Raw genomic sequence first — 9,382 nt, forward strand, 5'->3', positions numbered from 1 at the left:
TCAGAAGCAGGCCTCCTGATCTACGAGATACTGTTCAGAGTAGGTCACAGAAGAGGTCTCTTGCCCCTTGACAAAGAGTGAGGCTTGGATGCCTCCTGCGCAAAAGGGGATTTAGGTTGTTCTTCTATGTCCCATGTACTTATACTGCCTACTAGTAGGGAATGGGGCCATTGTACCCCGATATCATTGTTTCTGTTTATCTGAAACCTTGTAGCAAACCTTCAGGACCTATCTCAATTTTTACTTCCAAGAAAATGTCTCTGATTGCCCTAGCACATCCAAGTCCCTACTCGATTCTTAACTCTTATAAATATTATTATTTAAAGCACATAAGTAGCAATCAGAGAATGATGTGAGACATTTCATAGCTATGTCAATTTATGAATCCATTCTGCCCACTAGTGTAAGCTCCAGCAAGACAGGAATTGGGAGGTTGATTCCTTGTAGTAGGTACACAATAGATGGTTGATTGGGTTAATTGAGTTGAAAAATAGCTATGGTATGAGATGTAAGTTGTCTGTTTTGTTTTTTGAGATGTAAGTTTTTCAAAGGGTTTCTCTTCACCTCCTGGCAGAGATGCCTATTGGATCACAGGACATTGAAATTGATGGAAGTTGTGACTATCCCATCCCCCAGTCACTGAGAGCCAAGTATGATCCTTCTTTTGTCACACTTATCTTGACATTAATAACACCCTCATTTACGTGACTGCTTACAGTTAATCTTCTCCTTCTTTCCTCCACCCCCAATAGACTGGAAATTTCACAAGAACAGAGACCATGTCTGTCTTGGCTCACCATCATATCTCCAGCACCAAGCACGGTATTCAGGTATTCAAGAAATATTTGTGGAAAGAATGAATGAATGAATATATCACTTTGTTTTATGAATGAGGAAATAGAGGCCCAAAGAGGTGTGGTTCTTAATGACAAAGCTGGGGTAAGAAGTCAGGTCTCCTAGTTCCCAGGCCAGCCAGCATTCTTTTTACTTTCCTTTGTGTTCTCTGTGTATTGGAGTTGGAATATCTTGGAGTCTAGCCTAACCCTTTCATCTTACAAATGGGAAACTGAGGCCTAGAAAGGGGAAGGACTCACCCAAGTTCATAGAAGGCAGCACTGGCAGAGCCAGGCCTAGAACCCAGGTCTCCTGACTCCCAAGCTAGTGCTCTTTCTTTGTAAAGGCATAGAAAAAACAAAGCTGAATTGGGCTTATTGCCAAGCCCCTGCAGGAGGTCACATAGCCAAGCAGCTCTCAGAGTTCCTTGTCTATTCTTAGCCTGAACTTTTAGTGACTCTGGTCTTCAGCAGCCTTTCCCCCCTCTTTTCCTTTGCATTTGATTTTTTGTGTATATGTGCTGTGTGTTTTAAATAAATGGTGCTACGTGTAGGAAATGGGTTTCAGCACAGTCCTGCTACAGAGGCCCTGAAAAGAATAAACGTGAGAGAGTGGCCCTGAGAAAACAATTGGCTTCCCTTCTCTGAAGTGACCCCAGTGCCCCAGAGCCACCCTTGGTTACCTCTTACAACTGCCAACAGAAGGCTAAGCTCCTCACACAATAAGAAGGAAATCACTAGAAAGAATTTACAAGGAGAATTGGCTGTTAGTATTGGCTGCTGATGCCTCACTTTGATGAAGACCAAAAATTAGTTCTTCCCAAGCTGTGGTTCCTCTTCTAACTTCTACTTCATCTTCCCACCTACAAGATGTTTATCAGTCAGCCACCAGAAATGAACTAAACCTCCTTTCTCATACAAAATTCTAGCTTCTCCAAACCTTTCTCCACCTTGCCAATACTTAACTCTGAGCGAGTAATTTAAGCAGCTACTGACTTTAGGTTATTTGGAAAGGACTAGAAACAAAGGATAGAAGATAGCTAATGTTGCAAAAGTATGAAATGATCAATGAGATCAACAGTTCTACATCAAATTCAAAGAAGGCAGAAGCTTCTCTGGGCTAGGCAAGGTCAAAGCCAATTCAGGGAAGCAATTTGAACCAAGGCTTGTGTATAGTTATCTACTGCTATATAACAAATTACCCCACTTTCTGTATTAGTTGTCTACAGCTGAGTAACAAATTACCTTCAAACTTAGTGGCTTAAAATGATAAATATTTATTATCTCACAGTTTTCATGGGTTAAGAATCTAGGTACAGCTTAGCTGGGCTCCTCTGGCTCAAGGTTTCTCATGAGGTTGCAGTTAAGCTCCAAGGCTGAATAGGGAGGGTAGAGGAGAAAACAGTTTCAAGCCCACTGAAGTGGTCATTGGCAGGCCTCAGTCCCTCATAACACAGGCCTCTCCACAGAGCTGCTTTAAGACTTGGTACTGGCGGGCGCCTGGGTGGCTCAGTTGGTTGAGCGACTGCCTTCGGCTCAGGTCATGATCCTGGAGTCCCGGGATCGAGTCCCGCATCGGGCTCCCTGCTCGGCGGGGAGTCTGCTTCTCCCTCCGACCCTCCTCCCTCTCATGCTCTCTGTCTCTCATTCTCTCTGTCTCAAATAAATAAATAAAATCTTTAAAAAAAAAAAAAAAGACTTGGTACTGGCTTCCCCTGGGTGGCTAACTACCACACTTTGCTGGATGGATAGGATTAAAATAAGGTATAGAAAGCAATCCAGGTAGGGAACAAGAGTGAAAGTACAAAGTTTAGAAAGGTTTCACTGGGATGATTTGTTTGGAGAAAGGCATTTGAATAGGAGTTGTAGAAGGTAACTGAAGAGGTTGTCAGGGCCCAGACTGAACTGGATTTTTAAATGTCAGGCCATAGAATTTATTTTTATCCTCAGGCTCTTGTCTATATTTCCCCCATTCAACTGTATGATTTAGAATAGAAATTGGCATGTAGTAAGTGATCAAGAAAATCTGTTGAATGAATAAACCTATGAAGTTAATGTGTAGGGAGTAATGCAGAATTGCCAGATTTGTCTTTTTAATTCTGACAGAATTCAACCTCAAAAGAAGCCCACATAATTACTCTTGGAGCTCCCAACCAAGATTTAAACTTTGTCTCCTATTTCTAAGGTATCATTATTCAAATTACCTAGCACATCACAAAGAGTAAAGTTAAGCTTTACTCATGGGCCTACATCTTTCCCTTGTACTAAAAGCTCTTTAAACAGTTTATCATTCTGTTGAGCTTCAGAATCTTGGTATATAGGCAAAAGAAAACAAACTTAGTGTCTAAGAGCAGACAAAGCTGGTTTCCATTCACTCAGCCATTCAAGCATAATCCATTAACTAGACAGGACAAGCTTCTAACACCCAGTCCTAACCACCAGCCACACGGCCTCCTCCCTTTGCTGGCTGGCCAGAGTGCCTCTAGGAACCATTTTTGTACATTATCCTTCAGTATGAAGGGAGAATTTGTTCTGGGGAAGCAGAGCTGTTAGGTGAGTGTACTAGTTTGCTAGAGCTGCTGTAATAAAATACCACAGAGCAGGGGGCTTAAAAAGCAGAAATTTATTTCTCACAGTTCTGGAGGCTGGAAGTCCAAGATCAAAGTGTCAGCAGGTTTGGTTTCTCCTACCTCTTCTCTCCTTGGCTTTGCAGATGGCCACCTTCTTGCTGTGTGCTCCCATGGCCTTTTCTCTGTGAGCCCACATCCCCTGGTGTCTCTTCCTCGTGGTATAAGGACACAGTCCTATTGGATTAAGGCTTTACTCTTATGACCTCATTTAATCTTAATCACCTCTTTAAAGGCCCTGTCTCCAAACACAGTCCCACTGGGGGTTAGGACTTCATTATAAGAATCGGGGTGGGGGACACAATTCCGTCCATGACAGTAGGCAAGGTTTATTATACATGTGCTTCCCATCACCTCATCCATCTCTTCTAAAGGAATGATATTCTCTCATTTGTAGAGATGGTGATCAATAATTCTTAAAAATTCTTCACATCCGCTGTCTCATGTGACATTACAGTTACCTCCAAGAAAGCAGAGGTGGCGGTTACCTCTCCTCTACAGAATTGGAAACCACCGGGATGAGAGGGTTCACAGATTCTGCCAATCACAAAGTCTAGAATCCGGTTTCTGGCTCCTGCGCCAGTCTTCTTTACGTTCAGCCTTGGAGTTATCTGCTCTTGACCACTCAGGAGCAGCCCATGAAGCATCCCTGCCTAGATTCTAACTGCCCACATCTTCTTCCTCCTGCCCTCCTCCATCAAAATTTACCTACCTTTCAAGGTCGGTCCTTCCATTGATTTTCAAAGTGACAACTAGATGGCTGGAAAAAAAAACAACCCTATTGTTAATGACCACGTTGATTTGTTAGTGAGAGATTACTTAGGGGGGATCCTAGCCAAACAGATTAACAATCTATATTTTATAGCTTGCAAAACATTTTCTTCACATACCACATCTAACTTACTTCCATTCTAACCAAAATTCTGTGAAGTAGATGCTATTATTATCCCTGCTTTTTAGAAAAAGAAACAGCCTCAGAGATTAGGTAGCCAGCCTAAAATCACACAGGCAAGTAACAGAGGTGGAACTTGAACCAAATGCTATGTGCTCTTTTTACTTTGTCTTACTCCACTGCCAGACTTTACCAGTTTGTTCAGAATAGTATCTTTTTTTTTTTAAAGCTTTTATTTATTCATTTGAGACACAGAGATAGAGCATGAGCAGGGGGAGAGGGAGAAGCAGGCTCCCCGCTGAGTCAGGAGCCCGATGCGGGGCACGATCCCCGGACCCTGGGACCATGACCTGTGCCGAAGGCAGACGCTTAACCATCTGAGCCACCCAGGCACCCCCAGAATAGTATCTTGTTACACTGATGTTTTCCTCTAAGTATTTTGAGATGTGGCTCCTTCCCTTCCCTGTCTAATCTGTGTTGACCTACCATCTATTGAGCTTCCACAGTGTTGGGACTTGAGGCCAGTTCCATTCCTGTTTAGCTGGGGTGACCACAAAGACTTTTTTTCCTTTTCACTAGGCTTTTGTTTCTTCATCTGTAGTTAATTTCATTGACTGGGGTCATTTTCTGGTTTGAAGAGCCTAATGAACTGTCTTTATCTTCCATTTCACTCATTCAACAAATAGGTATTGAATACCTGCTATGTACTAGGCACTATGCTAGGTACTTTTTTTCCCCCTTTTTTCATTCCTTTTTAATACAAATTTGGATCTTTGGATGCGTCCTGCCAACAGAAAACAACAACAGCAGAGAAAACACGAAAGAATGAAAAATAAGAAAGGAAAAAACCCCCCTCAAAAGGTTCTTCTCCTCCTCACCCCTTACACATTTGGGACCATAGCAGGTTTACGGAATGCAATATACAGCCAACAAAGAACAAGACAGACACGGTCCCTGGCCTCAGGGAGTTTACTGTCTTACCTGCTAGGAACGGACCCTGGAGATCATGGAGTCAAGTCCTTTAAGGAAAGAGAAAAGTGAGCCGTGAGGGTGAGTAAACTCTCCAGGGTCACAAAGCAGTTAAGTGTCAGAGGGGGATCTAGTAAGCTGAGTCTTTTCATTTCTAGTTTAGGGTGTTTTTCTTCCACACAATACCTTGTATTGAGATCTGGCCCCATGCTGTGCCGCCCCTCAGGGTGGTAGTTGACAACAGGACTCAGTCTCAGAAACTTCCCCCGTGGAGTCTCCATTTCAAACTCCAGAAGCAGAAACTTTCCAGTTTTCACTGAAATTTAAGACACAAGTGTCTAAGAATCAAAGTCTGATGCTCTGGGTATGAACCAACCCAGAAGCAGGACTGCCTTCTTGTGCTTTTCATGCTGCCAGCCCCAGAGTCTGTCACTTAGCAGAGCGCATAGTTTTCTGTCCCACTCACTACATCTCTATCCCTTGCTCTTCTCCAAATTAGGACCTGAAGCAGCTGGCTGTAGATCTAGGCCCTGCGCACTCGGCATTCTATAGACATTTATTCACAAAACCCTCACAGGATTGCCCAAGTTGAGACGCTGAGAGTTAGGCTAAGCAACTAAGTCATCGAGGCAGCAGTAAGCACAGGTGTGGGATTAGCCCCCATGCTACCTCCCTAATGGAAGCACCTTCACACATGTGTTTCGCATGACCTGCAGCAGCTCAGCAAACCTGGCACCAGCAGGTTAGCACATAGATGTGAGACACCTGCTGGCTCTGTAGACCCTCAGTAAGTGTTAATGTCACACTACTCATTCACCACACTCATTTTTAAATTATTTTTTAAATTTTATCAACGTTATACCAGGCACATAATTTAAAAAGTCAACCAGTTCTACAAGGTTAATTAAGACAAAGAGCAGTCCTCAGCCTCTCTCTACCTACTCCCCTCCCCCCATTTCCCTTTCCCTAGAGGGACCATTTTCAACTTGTTTAAGTAATTCTTTTACCTATCTATAAATAACATGTTTGTGTGCTACTTCCTGATTTTTCAGTTCAGGCGTTATCTGTTGACTTACCACAATGGGGGAGGTGAGGATTCAGCTCCCTTTTCTCCGCTCCCCCCTTTTACGTACATGCACGCTTCCCAGACCCCCTTACTCTCTATATAGTTATATGGTAATTTTTGGTAGATCAATAATTAGTGCCCTTGTTATTAGGACAATGTAATGCCACTCACAGCTGAGCCACATAGTCAACCATGACTGTTTCTCTTTCACAACGTTATCTTCTTGTTTGATTATTTTGTTTTTTCATACACGTAAGTTTCTAAGATCTTATCACTAATTAACCTTAAACTCTGCCAGTTACCCCGGTGTCTTCTCAGTTTGTTCTTGAGAAGGTCTCTTGGAGGCTTCTCTCCTGCTCCGAGTGGGGGGAGACCGCACAGCTGCCACCCTGGAACCTTCCTTTACTACCATCTGGGGAATTCCCTTGCCTCTTTCCTGTGTTGGATCACCTGTTTCTGGATCTTGTGTCTTCTCATTTCCTGCTTTCTTCCCTCTTTTTGATGACATATTTTCTACAACTTCCTGAGAGTTCATGAGAGGGAAATTTTTTGAAATCGTGTGTGTCCGACTGCCTCAGAACGTTGATAGCCTGGCTCCATTGTCTTCTAGCTTCCAGGGCTGTGGTTGAGGCCAAAGCCCTTTTCGCATGTGACCTTGTAGGATTTCTTTGTCCCCCGTGTTAAGAAATTTCACAGTGACATACCTATTGTGCTGGCCCTCAGTGGCCCTTTCAATCTGAAAACTCATGACCTTTGATTCTGGAGTGTTTTCTTGAATTAATTTGTATCTGTTGTGTTTCTAAAACTCCTGTGATTCAACTGTTCAGATGAATTTCTTATCTGTTCTTTCCTAGTTTCTATCCCTGTCTTTTTGCTCTACTTTCTGGGAAATTTCCTCAATCTGTCTTCTAATCCTTTCATTAAGGTTTTCATTTCTGATGTCATAATTTTTCTTTCTAAGAGTTCGCATTGGAGACTTTGCCCTTGGGGGGAAAAATCCCTCTTTATGGAGTTTTAGATATAGTGAAATTAGATGCATGTATTTAATCCATTATTTTTGCCCAATATCTCTGTATATGTTGATTATTTAATAATTCCTGCCTTGTATTTGTATCAAATCCTTTAGGCTTTAATAATGGTTTTCTATTGGTTTATATATTTGACCCTTATAATCGAGACTGTGATATCTGGATAGGACCTTGGGATTGTCTAGTTCATCTTTATCAGTTTATGGAGAGAGTACCTGATTCTCAGAGAGATGAGGTGTGCTCTTGGAAAACACTTGTTTCTGCCAGAATTTACCAGAGGTATGTGAGATGGATTATTTGGCAGGCATACAGTACTCACATAGTTTTTTGGTTGTTTTTTTTTTTCACTCTTTTCCAAAAAATGTTATTGCAGTATAACTGAAATGCAATCAGTAAACTGCACATACTTAATGTGTATGATTTGATAAGTTTGGGCCCATCTATACACTCCTGAAACCATCATCATAATCAAGATATCGATCACCTCCCAGTGTTTCCCTATGCCCCTTGTCATTTCTCCCTCTTACCTACCCCCAACACTTCCCAGGCAACCACAGATCTGTTTTCAGTCATTATAGATTAGTTTACATTTGCTAGATATAAATGTAATCATAGAATGTGATCTTTTGGTGGGGGGGTGGTGGTGAAGGGTGGGGGGGGTCTGGCTTTTTTTTTTTTTTTAACATGTAGATTTTCTGTGTATTTTGGAGGCTATACCTAACTTTCCAGGTGGAAAGTTTACCAGCTCTACCTCCTTCTACATCCTTTCTCTTCTACACCTTCCCATCTTCCCTCTCCTGGCCGTAAGGGCTGCTGCCTGCAATGTTCTTGTCCTCTCCTTTCCATTCAAGCCTGTTCTCAGGAAAGGACCAATGTATTCCATTCACACTGAGGTGACTGATAAGGATTTTATATGTGTGATTTGGGCAATTGTACAGAAGACAAAACCTACATTTGGATTCTGCCAAAGAAATAAAGCTGTAATGATGGATTTTCAAGCATGAGCAAATAAGTTTGGAAGAGATTTTTGGACAAGGGCATCCCCTGAAAGTACCTCTGAAAGTACACGCTGTGTAACAGAGTCCTTGTGTAAGCCTGACTCTGCCTGTAGACAGGCAGGATGAATTGAAATCCCCTCTGGTCCCATTCAGAATTTTGGTTTCCTGAAATGTCAGCCATTTAGGAGCTAAGAAAAGAACTCATCTTGCTGGCTTTCCTTCCTTTTGGTCTATTTGGCAGAGAAAACAGTCCTATGTAGATGAAAGCTCACTCAGAAGGGCAGGGCCTCCTGTGTTTGGTCCTCATGTCTCTGGTCCAGGTGAAAGGAAGTCCATCACGGGCGGAGGAGCTTGGCGAACCGGCCTGGCTCTGAAGTTGTCTTGCCTGTCTCGCTTCTCTTCTTACTGATTTTCACATTTAATCTTTAATGCCTCATTAATTAATTCACATTTAATTCTTAACAACATTGTGAAGCAAGAGAATAGGACATATTTCTCTATTTTCAAAAATGAGAAAAGAGAGAGAGTATAACCTGCTCAACTTCAAAGCCTTTATCAGCACGAGCCCTGTCCATGGGGAACCCCAGGCTACCTGCCTGCCCGTGATGGGGAACATGGTGTGAAACCTCTGGTCTACAACAGAGGAGTCAGGGCAGGGAGCAGAGTCCCCCAGCACAAACATTCCCAGTCGTTATTCCTTTCTCCATTCCGTATGTGACCATCCCCCTAGGGTTTATTATCACTTCCCATGGCCTATAGGAAAAAGCAGCTAGCCTAGGAGGGGAAGACAAGGCAACAGTCCCTAGGAGTCTGTGGGAAGGGACCTATCAGACATTTCCTTGTGAGCAGGAAGCTCAACTCAGCACAGAGTTTCGGGTTAAGGAGGAAGACAGGCAGGTTAAGGAGGAAGACAGGCTCAGTTTGACATTTGTTGAGTATGGACTCTCTGCCAAGAGGGGGCCAGAAACA

The 9,382-nt window shown here is 42.8% G+C and overlaps 1 long non-coding RNA gene across 2 annotated transcripts; it reads right to left on the reverse strand.

Annotated features, from left to right (window-relative positions):
- Positions 1-2,444: 2,444 nt before the first annotated feature.
- LOC135362544 (uncharacterized) lies at positions 2,445-6,325 on the reverse strand. 2 transcript variants are annotated; one of them, XR_010407366.1, is made up of 4 exons: positions 5,508-6,325; positions 5,334-5,371; positions 4,173-4,220; positions 2,445-3,637 (listed from the first exon to the last, which is right to left on the reverse strand). It is a non-coding gene; the product is annotated as an uncharacterized LOC135362544 (long non-coding RNA). The 2 variants fall into 2 exon arrangements; XR_010407365.1 differs by lacking the exon at positions 2,445-3,637 and having other exon boundaries at positions 3,650-4,220.
- Between the last annotated feature and the right edge of the window lie 3,057 nt (positions 6,326-9,382).

The sequence above is a fragment of the Mirounga angustirostris genome, unplaced genomic scaffold, assembly GCF_029215605.1.
Source record: "Mirounga angustirostris isolate CCGP_5_RB_7025 unplaced genomic scaffold, mMirAng1.0.hap1 SCAF_14, whole genome shotgun sequence".
NCBI lineage: Eukaryota > Metazoa > Chordata > Mammalia > Carnivora > Phocidae > Mirounga > Mirounga angustirostris.